This window comes from Furipterus horrens, unplaced genomic scaffold (genome assembly GCF_987537825.1).
Source record: "Furipterus horrens unplaced genomic scaffold, mFurHor1.1.pri manual_scaffold_6, whole genome shotgun sequence".
NCBI lineage: Eukaryota > Metazoa > Chordata > Mammalia > Chiroptera > Furipteridae > Furipterus > Furipterus horrens.
In genome coordinates, this window is record NW_028327176.1 from 46,851,672 (window position 1) to 46,865,407 (window position 13,736).

The window sequence follows — 13,736 nt, forward strand, 5'->3', positions numbered from 1 at the left end:
AATTTTATCTTTTTCTACACTTGTAATTCATTTATTCATTTAGCAGGTACTTGTTACGTACTACATGCCAGGTGCATAGATTTCAACAGCAGGGTGGGCAGCCTTCCTTCCTAGTTCAGCTCCTGTTTTCATTTCCATGACTTCAGGTTCTGAAAATGACTTCCTCTTCTGCTCTATAAGTCATTTCTTTATTTTTGAAATAAGCAAGCAAAAAAGACAGGCTCATCAACTCTCAGAAGTATTCCAAAGGACTGAAGCAACAACCTTCTTTACTTTCTTTTTTCTCACAATGGCTATACCTGCATTTCACTTTCATCTTTACCCTCACCTCACTTTTATCCTCGTATCTGTCTTTTTACTCAGCTTGGATTCAGTGGCCTATTGCCTCTATCTGTCTTACCTACTTATATATTCTTCTTTATTTTTGCTAAGGCACCTACAATGTGGTCTTCCATTTAGTAAGTATTCAGTAAATGTTTTTTAAATTGAACTTCATTGAATGAAGTTGGAAAAATAAATCTAACAATAGGCAAAGCATGTGGAATACCAAGTATAAAACACAGCATCTAACAATACTTCTTTAGACTCACAGGGACAATGCCTAAAGTACTTTATTTTGCTTTTTTTTTTTTTTTTTTTTTTAATCCATGTCTCCAAGGCATGAACCAGGCACGGGCACAAACCAAAAGCCAACCTGGGATAAACAAGGAGTTACTTTGTCCCTGGCTGATATGAGATTAGCACCACGAAACCCGGTGCAACTCTACCCAGGTCAGGGACAATTTAGCTCATTTTTTAGTTTCACATTTTGAGAGATGCATTGATCAGTTCTGGGGTGACTAACTAGGTGTCTACATTAAATTCGTTGTATTTCCGTCTGTCTCACTCATGCACACAAACAAATGAGAATCAGAAGCTTTTGTATACTGCTTTTTTTCCCAGTTGAAATCACATCATAAGAATTTTCCTAAGTTGTAAATATTTTTAACAATATTATTTTAATGATTACATGAAGTTCTGCTATAGAGCAATATAAAAATTACTTTGATAGTTTTCATTGGAAAACAATCAGATGACTTCAAATTTTTCAATAAATACACTAATGTTCAATGAACACACAAACACTAGGTGAGAGGGTAAGATAGTTTTATGGTTATTGATACATATGGAAAAATATTCTCTAGCACTCCAAGAAGCAGCATTTCATAGTGACTGTTTTACCACATCTTTGTCAACTGGCTATTATATTTCTTTTTTTTTTTTTTAGTTTATTTTATTGATTACGTTGTTACTGTTGTCCTAATTTCTTTTCCCTTTTCTCCCTTCTTCCCACTACCCTCCTTCTCTCCAACAATCCCATCCCCTTTAGTTCATGTCCATGGGTCGTGCATATAAGTTCTTTTTGGCTTCATCATTTCCTGTATTATTCTTAACTTTCCCCTGTCTATTTTGTACCAACCAATTATGCTTCATAGGCCTTTCACCATTTCCCCATTTCTTACCCTTACCCCTCCCAACTGATAAAACCCTCCAAATGATCCCCATACCTAAGATTCTGTTCCTATTCTGTTTGTTTTCTTAGTTTTTTTTTGTTTTTATTTTTTAGATTTAGTTGTTGATAGTTGAGTTTATTGTCATTTTAGTGTTCATAATGTTGATCATCTTTTTTATAAATAAGTCCCTTTAACATTTCATGTAATAAGGACTTGGTGATGATGAACTCCTTTAGCTTTATCTTGTCTTGGAAGCACTTTATCTGCCCTTCTGTTCTAAATGATACCTTTGCTGGATAGAGTAATCTTGGTTTGTAGGTCTTTGCTTTTCATCACATTAAATAGTCCTTGCCAGTTCATTCTTGCCTTCAAAGTTTCTTTTGAGAAATCAGCTGATAGTCTTATAGGCATCCCTTTGTAGGTAATTCTCTAATTTTCTCTTGCTGCTTTTAAGATTCTCTCTTTATCTTTAACCTTTGACATTTTAATTATGATGTGTCTTGTTGTGATTCTCTTTGGGTCTAGCTTGTTTGGGACTCTCTATGCTTCCTGGACTTGTATGTCTATTTCCTTCACCAAATTTGGGAAGTTTTCCTTCATTTTTTCACATAAGCTTTCAGTTTCTTGCTCTTCCTCTTCTCCTTCAGGTTCCCCTATAGTTCGGATGTTGGCATGTTTAAAGTTGTCCCAGAGGTTCCTAAGCCTCTCCTCATTTTTTTCAATTCTTGTTTCCTCATTCTGTACTAGTTGATTGTGTTTTTTTTTCCTTATGCTTCAAATCATTGATTTGAACCCCAGTGTCCTTTCCTTCACCATTGATTTTGTGTGGATTTTCCTTCATTTCATTTAGCATAGCCTTCACTTCTTATGTGTTTTCTATACTTAAGCATATCTGTCAAATCTGTGAGCATCTTTATCATCAGCTTTTAGAACTCTGTGTCTGTTAGGTTGACCATCCCCTCATTTGTTAGGTTGGCTATCTCCTCATCACTTAGTTCTCCCACTGGAACTTTGACCTGTTCCCTCCTTTGGGCCATACTTCTCAGTATCCTCATCTTGACAGGCTCTGTGTTTGTTTGCCTCTGTGTCTTAGGTAGAGCTGTCACACCTGTTATATTGTAAGGGATGGAACCTTGGGTATTCATCAGTATAGGGTGACTTATTTCACCATGTTGTGGTGCTGTATGTGGAAGAGGGTTCTGAGAAGGAACAATGCTGCTTACTCAGCACTCACCCCTTTTCAGGAACTTCTTCCACTTCTGTATGGGTCTGGCACCTCTGTTATCTGTTGCCCTGTCCATCGTTCCCAGAGTGGGTGAGTTTGCAGATGTTCTAGGACCATTGGGGCCCTTTAAACAAGTGGACTCTGCTGAGAGACTGGCAGTTTCTGCCTCTACCCCAACGCCCACTGGTTTGCACAGTCAGAAGCAATGAGGCTTTATTTTTCCTAGCGCTGGAACCATGAGCTGCGTGGTCTGATCTGGTGCTGAGAGTGGTCCCCATGTGTTCCTCCCTACTTTTTAAAACATATGACAGTGTTTTCCACCAGCCTGCTGCTGCTGCTGCTGCCACTGCTGTGACCACCACACCGCATCCTCTCCACCCCGGTTCTGCCCCTTCTACCTGTCTGGATGAGTATTTCTTCTTTATATCTTTGTTTGTTGGACTTCCATGCATTTTGATTTTCTGGAACTTCTGGTTGTCTCTAGTTTTGAGGTAGTTGTATTCCTTCTTTTTTTTTAAAGTATGTTTTATTGATTATGCTGTTACAGTAGTTCCAATTTTTTTCCCCTTTGCTCCCCTCTGCCCAGTATCCCCTTTCCCTCCAGCAATCCCACCACTCTTGATTCATGTCCATGGGTTGTGCATATAAGTTCTTTGGCTTTCCTATATCATTCTTAACTTCCCCCTGTCTATTTTGTACCAATTGATTATGCTTCTTAATCCCTGCACCATATCCCCATTGCTCCCCCACCCCCTCCCAGCTGATAACCCTCCAAATGATCCCCTTGCCTATGATTCTGTTTCTATTCTGGTTTGCTTAGTTGGCTTTTGTTTTTATTTTTTAGATTCAGTTGTTGATAGTTGTGAGTTTATTGTTATTTTAGTGTTCATAGTTTTCATCTTCTTAAGTAAGTCCCTTTGACATTTCGTATAATAATGACTTGGTGTTGATGAACTCCTTTAGTTTTACCTTGTCTGGGAAGCACTTTACCTGCCCTTCCATTTCAAATGATAGCCTTACTGGATAGAGTAATCCTGGTTTCAGGTTGCCTTTTATCACATTGAATACTTATTGCCAGTCCCTTCTTGCCTGCAAAGTGTCCTCTGAGAAATCAGCTGATAGTCCTATAGGCAGCCCCCTGTAGGCAACTCTCCGCTTCTCTCTTGCTGTCCCCAGGACTCTGTGTTTATCTTTCACCTTTGGCATCTCAATAATAATGCATTCTGGTGTGGTCCCCTCTGGGTCCAGCTCTCCTGGGACCCACCATGCTTCCTGGACCTGTATGTGCATCTCCTTCGTAAAATTTGAGAAGTTTTCCTCATTTTTTTCAATTCTTGCTTTCTCATTTTGCACTAGTTGGCTGTTTTTTTCTTCCTTATGTTCCAAATCATTGATTTGAAACCCAGTTTCCTTTCCTTCACCATTGGTTTTGTGTGGATTTTACTTCACTTCACTTAGCATAGCCTTCACTTCTTCTCTTATGCGTTTGCTGTGCTCAACCATATCTGTCAAGCCTGTGAGCATCTCTATCACTAGTGTTTTGAATTCTGCATCTGTTAGGTTGTCTATCTCCTCATCTGTGAGGTTGGCTATCTCCTTGTCACTTATTCTCCCACTGGAACCTTGATCCACTCCCTCTTTTGGGCCATACTTCTCTGTCTCCTCATTCTGTCTCCTCCTATGTTTGTTTTTTCCTCTGTGTCCCAGGTAGAGCTGTCGCTCCTGTTACGTTGTAAGGGGCAGAGTCTTAGGGATTCATTAGTACAGGGAGACCTGTTTCACCACATTGTGGCACTGTATGTGGGGAGGAATCGGAGAGGGAACAATGCTGCCAGCCCAGCACTCGCTCCTTTTCCAGGCACCTCTCCCACTTCTGCACCGGACTGGCGCCACTCTAGCTGCTGCCTTGGCCATCGTTCCCAGAGTGGGTGGGTCTGCGGATGTTCTAGGACCATCGGGGCCCTTTAAACAAGTGGACTCTGCTGAGAGACCAGCAGTTTTTGTCTCTGCCCCAACTCCCACTGGTCTGCACAGTCAGAAGCAATGAGGCTTGATTTTCCCCAGTGCTGGGACCATAAGCTGGGTAGTCCGGTGAGGAGCTGGGAACACTCCCCAGGTGTGCCTCCTGACTTTTTAAAGCATGTGACTGCGCTTTCTGCTGGCCTGCTGCTGTTGCTGCCACTGCTGCCACTGCTGCCACTGCTGCTGCCGCCACCACACCGCGTCCTCTCTGCCCACGGCTCTGCTCCTCTTACCTATATGGATAAGTATTTCTTCTTTATATCTTTGTTTGCTGGACTTCCATGTAGTTTGATTTTTCTGGAAGTTCTGGTTGTTTCTAGTTTTCAGGTAGTTGTATTCCTTCTTAGTTGTGGAGAGAGATGCAGCGTGTCTGTCTGCGCCTCATTCTTGGCCGGAAGTCTGTATTCCTTCTTAGTTGTGGAGGGAGGTGCAGCGTGTCTATCTAGGCCTCCATCTTGGCCAGAAATCTATATTTCTTTTTTAATTGTTAGTTTGATTCACCTAAACTAACAGCTCCTTGAGATAAAATTTATATGCCAAAAAGTCACCCTTTTAAACTACAGTTAAGTAGCTTTTAGTATATTTACAGAGTTTTACAACCATTGCCATTGTCTGATTTCAGAACATTTTTATAACTTCCCTGCAAAATAAATCCTGTACCCATTAAGAGTCACCCCTCATACCTTTTTCTCTCTAACCCCTGCAACCACTTAACTGCTTTCTATCTCTATGGATTTTCCTATTTGATACATTTCATATAAATGAAATCATGCAGTGTTCATTCTTTTGTATTGGACATCATTATTTTCAAGGCTCATACCTGCCATTACATGTATTAGTACTTCATTTCTTCTTCTGGCTGCATAATATTTCATTGTGTGGACATACTACAATTTGTTTATACATTCATTATTGCATGGAAATTTGTGTTTATTTGCATTTTTGGTTATTATGAATGTGCTACTATGAACATTTTTGTACAATATTTTGTATGGGCATATATTTTCAATTCTATTGCATATATAATATTCAGGAGTAGATTTGCTGGGTCATATGATATGTTTAACTTTTTAGTAACTGCCAAACTATTTTCCAAATTGACTGCACCATTTTACATTCTTACCAGCAATGTTCTAATTTACCCATCCTTACAAACACTTGTTATTGTACATCTTCAAATAATATTATATTTTTTTACTATATAACAATATAAGTAAATGTAAAGTCATATCTCATTGTGGTTTTAATTTGCATTTCCCTAATGACTAATTATGTAGAGCATCTTTTATCTGTTCATTAGTGATTGCTGTATACTTTTTTGAGAAAGATCTGTTCAAATCCTTTGTCCATTTTCAATTGGATTATTTGTTTTCTGTTGAGTTGAGCATATACTTTATATATTCTTGATATAAGTCTGATCAAGTTATATGATTTGCAAATATTTCTCTGATTCTGAGGATTGTCTTCTCACTTTACATTTTCTTTAAAACACAGAATTTTAATTTTTGATAAAGTCTAGTTTATTTGTGATTTTCTCTTTTACCTATACTTTTGGTACATATCTAAAAAACTATTGCCTAATTCAAGGTTATTAAGATATATATCTATGTTTTCTTCTAAGAGTCTTAGAGTTATATTTCTTACACTTATGTCTGTGAATTATTTTTTAGAAAAAAATTTAAAGTTTTTGTTAAAATATAATACCTATACAGAAAATACACACAAGTATTCAAGTTGATAAATTTTTGCAAATTAAACATTCCCATGTAACTAGCACCCAAATAAAGACCATAACATTATGAACACTCCAGAATTTTTTCTTCTTAATTATAGTCACCCCCCTTTCCCACATATATACATACTTTTCAAAGAAATCCTGACTTTCTCGTTTTTTTATTTTTATTTTTATTTTTAGAGAGAGAGGGAGGGAGAGAGAGGGAGAGACATCAATTTGTTATTCCATTTATTTATGCATTCATTGGTTGATTCTTGTATGTGCCCTGACCAGGGATCGAACCCTCAATCTTGCCATATCACAACAATACTTTAACCAACTGAATACCCAACCAAGGCCTCAAAGTTGTCCTGACTTTTAGAAGCACAGCTTAGTTTTCCATATTTTTGTACTCTATACAAATGTAATCAGGCTGTTGTACATAGTCATGAATTATTCATTTTCATTGCATTAAAGTATACCATTTTGTGATTACACTATTAATTAACTTATCTGTTCTACTATAGATGGACATTTGGATAGTTTACAGTGCTATGAACAATGGCACTTATAGGACTTGAACTGCTGGGCCATAGGGTATAATATATTCAACTTTAGTAGATGCTGCTAAACAATTTTCAAAAGAGGTTGTATCAGTTGGTATTTTATTGCTGTCAAGGTAAGAAATGGCTAAGTTAGAGTTGTAGCAGTGCAGATGGAAAGAAGGGGGTCACAATGGAGGCAGAATCCATCAGGTTTACTAATGTGGGTGTGAAAAAAGAGAGAAATAAAGGATTCCTCTTAGATCTTTGATCTGAGAAACAGGGTGACCAGTGATGCCATTTGCTGAAATGGAGAAGAGCTTCAAGGAGAAGTAGGTTTGGTGGGATAGGAATTAATAATTCTGTTACATAAATATGTTAAAGGTTAAATATCTACTGGATAGCAAGTATAAGAGAGGCAGTTGGGGAAGGAGCAAGCTGGACATAGACATTTGAGTCATCAATTTGTAGACTGGTATTTAAAGCAATGAAGTTAGATGAGCTTACTGAAAAAGGAAGTGTAGATAAGAAAAAAGAACAACATTTAGAGATCATGACAAAGAAAATTGTAATACACTAGTCAGTGTGGTAAGGTGGAAAGAAAGCCTGATGAGTTGGAATTTCATAAAGAATATAACATAATGCAAACACTTTAGAGTTGTTTATCATCATGATCGCGGAGTTGACTGGGAGCTGCAGGTCACTGCCACTGCCACTGCCCAGCATCACGAGAGAGTACCACACCCCATATCACTAGCCCACGAAAGGTCAAATTCAGGAGAAACTGTATGAAAGACTCCTGTACAGTCTCTTCTGAATGAGTTTCACTTGTAAGCCCTTGTAAAGTAAAAAAATTAAGTCAAATCATTCTAAGTTGGTGACCATCTATATTGTATTCACTACTGGAAAATTGCTTTTTAAATATTTTTACCTTTATATTGTATTTTAGACAGTAACAAGATGGAAAGATTAAAAAATAAACTGAGTAAGTGATTAGGTGAAATGGGAGATACAACTCCAAGTATATTGTAAAAAAGATGGTGCATTTTTTGCAAATTGAAGGCAAGACCCTACACCAGCAAACAGATTACAACTTGCAACACTTGTTTTATTTCAGTGGTCTGGAACAAAACCCACAATATCTCTGAAATATGCCTATATAATGAAATAAAATTTATTCCAACATTTTATCCTAAAATATTTTAATTCAATTATTTTTAGTATAATCGTATGTTGTACAATATATCCATCATCACCATCTCATTTCAGAACAATTTATCACCCTCCAAAGAAATTCTTTACAAATTAACAGTCACTCTCCTATTTGTGGGATATCTTTACACATTCTTAGTGGTATCCTTTGAAGCTCAAAAGTTTTAATTTTGAGGAAGTACAATTTATCTATGTTTTTTCCTTGTTGCTTGTGCTTTTGTTATATCGAAGGAATCATTGCTTAATCCAAGGTCATGAAGATTTAAGCCTATATTCCAATAGTTTTAGTTCTTACATTTACATCCCATAAATTTTTATTGAATCTGAACATTTTAAATAATATAATGTGGCAACTTAGGAAATCAAATCTCATTGTTCACAGTTTGTTGTGACTGTTGTTTGTTCTGTTGTTTGTTTAGTGAATTTTATGAACAAATTGTGTAAAACCTGTATTTCTTGTTGTGTGTAGCTCTGAAGCCTTGGCTTGGTTAGCTTAGTGGTCAACCACTGACTGGACAAAGGTTCCTCAAATGCCTGGAAATAGTAAGACCCCCCCACCCCCCCAGCTATTACTGAGGAGCTTTGTGTGCAAGATGAGGCACATCTTCAACCCTCAGGCAGTTAACAGCTCTTCTTTAGCTTTTACTTCCTGTTTCTACAGAGCCTCAAGGTCAGCCAAAAGTGAAAGATTAGCACCTTTGCAGGTCTTTCCTAGGTATGTACACATGCATGTGACTGCCGAGATTCCCAGGAATAGGCTGGAGTTTGGCAGAGGCCCCTATGGGCATCTCATCCTCCAGTTTTTACTTTTAAGTTTTTCAGTTTTATCTTTAATTTTTGAAAATTGTCTTTTGTGATTGTTATTGCTATTCCAGGAAGTTGCAATGTTAAACAAATGCTGCTGATAGTTTTCTGCAAATGTCCTAGGACAAAGGCTATTCACAGCTAGTTCTGTCAGGTTTGTAAGGCTGCTGTGGACCAGAGGTGGAGTTCTGAAAAAGTTTATTTTGACAATTTTTATTTTTATATACAAAAGCTGTTAAATTTTTACAGTCAATACCATCAAGCTTTTCCAGTATGATATAATAGACAAAAGTTATTTTCTATCCCAAATTCATATATTTACTTTTCTCTGTCTTGTCCTGTCACATTTACATTCATTATTTTATAGTGTTTTTTTCAAATTGTTAACTCTCTGAGAACTCTTTTGTGAAAATATATATTTTCTTATCCTGATTTGAAATGCCACATTTTCTTAAATATAATTTTTGGACTCTTTATTTTCTTCCAGAGATCTGTTTGTCAATTTATACAGTAATATTAAGCAATTTTATTATTGTAAAATTAAAATTGATATTTTAATACTGTGCAACATGAATGCTCCCTTCCATTACTTTCTGTTTTTCAAAATTTCTTGTGGATTTTTATCCTCTTGCTATTACAGATAAATTTTAGACTCATTTCTGTCAAATCTTGCCTCCAAAAATAAAATGAGGATTATAATCTGGACCCTTGTAATTACATTAAATTTAATTGTTAAGGAAATTGAAATTTTGTAATATGAAATTGGCGAATACATGGGCATACTAATTCCATTCCATGTATTCTTATTTATGACACTCAGTGAAGTTTCGTAGTTTTTTTCCCAAATATATCCAAATTACCCTATACATTTATTTTAAGTAGTTTATATTTTATTATTATTATGAACATAATATTTTTGCTATATAGTTTCTAAATATTTTTCTATTATAAATATAATTTTATTTAATGTACATTTTAAACTTGCTTATTTGTTCTTGGTGGATGTTTGTGTAGTATGCAAGTAGTGATACCACTTACGTTCCTTTCCATTAAGTGCACCAATTTTTTTATACCAATGTCATTGTCAGAATTTCCAGACCAATATTAAATATCAATGGTGATATTAGGCCTCCTCCCTTATTCCTGACTTTAATAAGAATGTTTTTCTCATTTTGCCTTCACAAATGGCATTGTCTTTCGGTTTGAGCTAGATTTTCCATATCAAATTAAGGAAGATGTCTTCTTTTGGAATCTATGATTCCAAAGAATCATTAATGAATATTCTATTACTGCTTTTCAAAATCTGTAGAAATCGTCATATTATATTTTTTCTTCTTTTACCTATTATATTAGGTTTCCTGTAGTAAAACATTTTAATTGTTTTAATAAGCTCTATTTGTTCATGGTGAATCATTTTTTAACACACTACTAGATATAATAACTTACTAGTGTTTTATTTAGGATTATTACTTCTCACAATTTATGAGTGAGATTGATTTGTAGCTTTCTTTTATGTCACTTTTGTCAGGTTTTTGGTATCAGGAATAGGCGAGCCTTAAAAAAATTAGTTGCAATGGTTTTCTTCCTTTGTTTTAGAACAGTTTTATATAATGGGTATTTTTATTAAAACTTTGAAAAAAATTACTTGGAATAATAATCTTGGCTAAAGTCTCTATCAAAAGCAGTTTTTTGGTCAGCATTTTGAACTTATTCCTTATGTATTACTCCATTCGGGTTTACTGATCTTCTTGAGTCAATTTTAATTTTTGTGTTTTTCAAGAATCAAAGGAATCATAGGATGTTCTCACTCCCAGATAATAACAATTTACAAAAAATTCCCATTTCTGATGAATCCCCAAACAATGTGAATCAGTAAACTCATTATAAAATACAGGTTTAACTATCTTGAATTCTGTGTTGATTAGGATGACAAATTTCTGTGTGACTGTTCAATTTCCACCGTCTCTGAGTCTATGTTATAAATGGTCTCCATGGTGGCTTAGTCAAGAATATCCAACAAAAATGATCCTAGAGCACTCTGTAAATGCACTGAACTGAACAACTATCTCACACTAAATAATGCGTGGGTAACTAAGGATACGGTACATTTTCATATCCAGAAGAAACTGATGACCTGACAAACCAACAAATTAAAGGTGTGGCGTGTGAGGTAAAGAAAGCAAAACACCATGAGCACTTGCCTGGTTTAGTTCACATTCCCTTTATCACGGCCTTGCTCAAGTCCCAGCCTTCCTAGAGTCAGTCCAACGAAGTATTAAAATTTTGATTGAATTTCCAACCAGTACAAATTCTCCATGCCTAAGTATGTTTCTAGGCCACAGGAAACAAATAGCAACAATAAACTATGTTTTCCCACACAGCCTAGAATGTTTGTTAGTGAAGGGGAAGAAAGATCTCTGTTGCTTGGATTGGCTAGAAATTCACTTCAAGGTTCAGATACTCAACTGAGTAGTTCGCTTTACTCCTTCTTTTATGCCATCTTCCTACTTTTCAACTTCAGCTTTTAGAAGGTCCAACGCCTTTCATTCTGTTTCAGTCAAGAAATCGAACTCTATTTTTCTCTCTTTACTCTCTTCGAGTAAATAAGGAGGACAGATGTTAAGTTGTAGACACCTGAGCGAGCCAAGAGTTGAGACACTGAGATTCCAATCTTGGGTCCAATAACGAGCCAGTACAGTTTGCACATGTGCTTTAAACTCATGAGTGTCAGTTTCTACATTTGTAAAACTGAAGTGGCTGTCCTTCATAAGGTAAGTTTTGAAGTCCTTCCCAGGTTTAAAATCTTCAATTCAAGAAAGCAAGTGCTATTTCAAAGTTTTAGTCATGGCCAAGAGTAGAATTTCCCACCTGGAGTGCTGTTCTAAAGGTGTGATGGAAGCCACCTTCAACACATGATTATTCCACAGTCTTGACTTCCCCCAGCCCTTGTCCTTGGGTTAAATCTACTATGAAAAGAATCTACCTGAGTTTACCAACTAGCACAAACTTGCAATTTTTCATTTAGGTTTTCATGTAAACTGCCTGGAAGCATTTCGTTCTCTTTGAGAGGCTTGTTTGCTCTGAAAAGCTCAAGGGTTAACAAAAGGTGAGTGCCTGTTTGATATAGGCAGCTCCTGAGGGGACAGGTGGAAGATGTGCAGGCTGGGAGAGAAAACAATGTCTGCTTCTCATGACCCTCCCCTACACAACCTGGGATGGAGTTCATTTTAGGGGGAAGGGAATCCTTTCCAAATCTTTCTGTCTGCAATCAGAGAGAAAAGGTAAAGCAGGTATGTTCTCCCCAGGGCAGCAAGAGGAAAAGGGCTGTCAAAAGCAGTCCTGTTCCCATCCCCCTTCACAACTACATGATGCCAATAACCATGAGTTTCTAGGGTTCTTTTTTTCCCTACAGTTGCAATCAGTTATCTCTTTCAAAGGAAACTAAGAAATAAGAATTACTTCAGATCCTCTTATATGGTACACTGGAAAAAAAATCAGGTAATATGGTAGAGAGTAGAGTGGGGTCAGAGAGACCATTTTTGAACACTCACTACATGCCAATCAAATCACATTTGTTATTTTCATTTCATTTCTGCAACAGTCTTCATGAAGTAAAGACTGTGGCCTCTTCATTTACAAATTTAAAAATTGAGGTTTATGGTCCAGTTTGTAGGCAGCTGAAACCCAGATGTGTCAAAGCCTTGTGCTCCTGACCACCATGTTAACCTGCCCTACTGGAGGAAGCTGTCTGTTGCACTAGAACAGTGATTTTTAATCAGTGTGTCACAAGAAGTTTTAAAACATGCGATGCTTGACTATTTAGTCAGGGGCACTGACTTCCTTTCCCTTAGATTGTGAAATTTAAAAAATGAGAACTGCCAACATAGCTATAGCCTTCTGGTGTGAATGAATCAAAATTATATCTAATTTTTTTGGTCAGATGGGCAAAAATATATTTTTTGGTGTGCCATAGGATTTTAGTAATTAGTTTATGTGTGCCAGTCATGAAATGAAAAAGGTTGAAAATCGCTGCCCTAAAACACTAGTCCTCAGTCTGTCCGCCCGTGGGAATCATCTGGGGTTGGGGGTAGGGTTAGAAGATGTTGACATTTGGATGCAAACCCCAGCAATTCTTATGTAATTGGCCTGGAATGCAGTCTAGACATTTTAACATTTAAAGGCTGCTCAGGGGAGCTAAACTAAGAATCTAGAGGAAGATTCTGAAGATGTAGGATTATTCTATATGACCATCTGCCCTGGGGCTCCAGCCAGCCAATCACCTTACTCCAAGAAAGCACCCCATCTTCTATTTCTGCTTTTTCCTCAGGCCTGCTAGGTATGGCCCCAAGGCTACAGGGGCTGGGTGGCCACACCACCCAGCAGTTAGGTGCTGAATACTCCCTGTTAGGTAGGCATTGATGTTCATGCCCATTGCACACAGGGGAAAACCCAGGCAGTGACAAGCTAAGTAATTTCCCCAAGGTTATACTGTTCCACTATAAGTAGCACAAGTGAGATAGATGTAAGTCCAGACCCATCTTCCCCATGCTCCTAACTGCCAGCCCCACCTTTTCCCCTTTAGTTCAGTCACTTGGTTGAAATTTGAAGGTTATGAAAATCTAAAAAAGAACCAATTGGAATACAACCTGAGTCCTCTGCAATAAGATGCCCATCAAACACTTGGCACTTGTGTGGCCCTCTGCTTAGCTCCTACCAGAAGAAAC

The 13,736-nt window shown here is 37.1% G+C and overlaps 1 non-coding gene across 1 annotated transcript; it reads right to left on the reverse strand.

Moving 5' to 3' along the window:
- Positions 1 to 645: 645 nt before the first annotated feature.
- Positions 646 to 781, reverse strand: LOC150006086 (small nucleolar RNA SNORA48). The gene has a single exon (XR_016512201.1). It is a non-coding gene; the product is annotated as a small nucleolar RNA SNORA48 (small nucleolar RNA).
- Between the last annotated feature and the right edge of the window lie 12,955 nt (positions 782 to 13,736).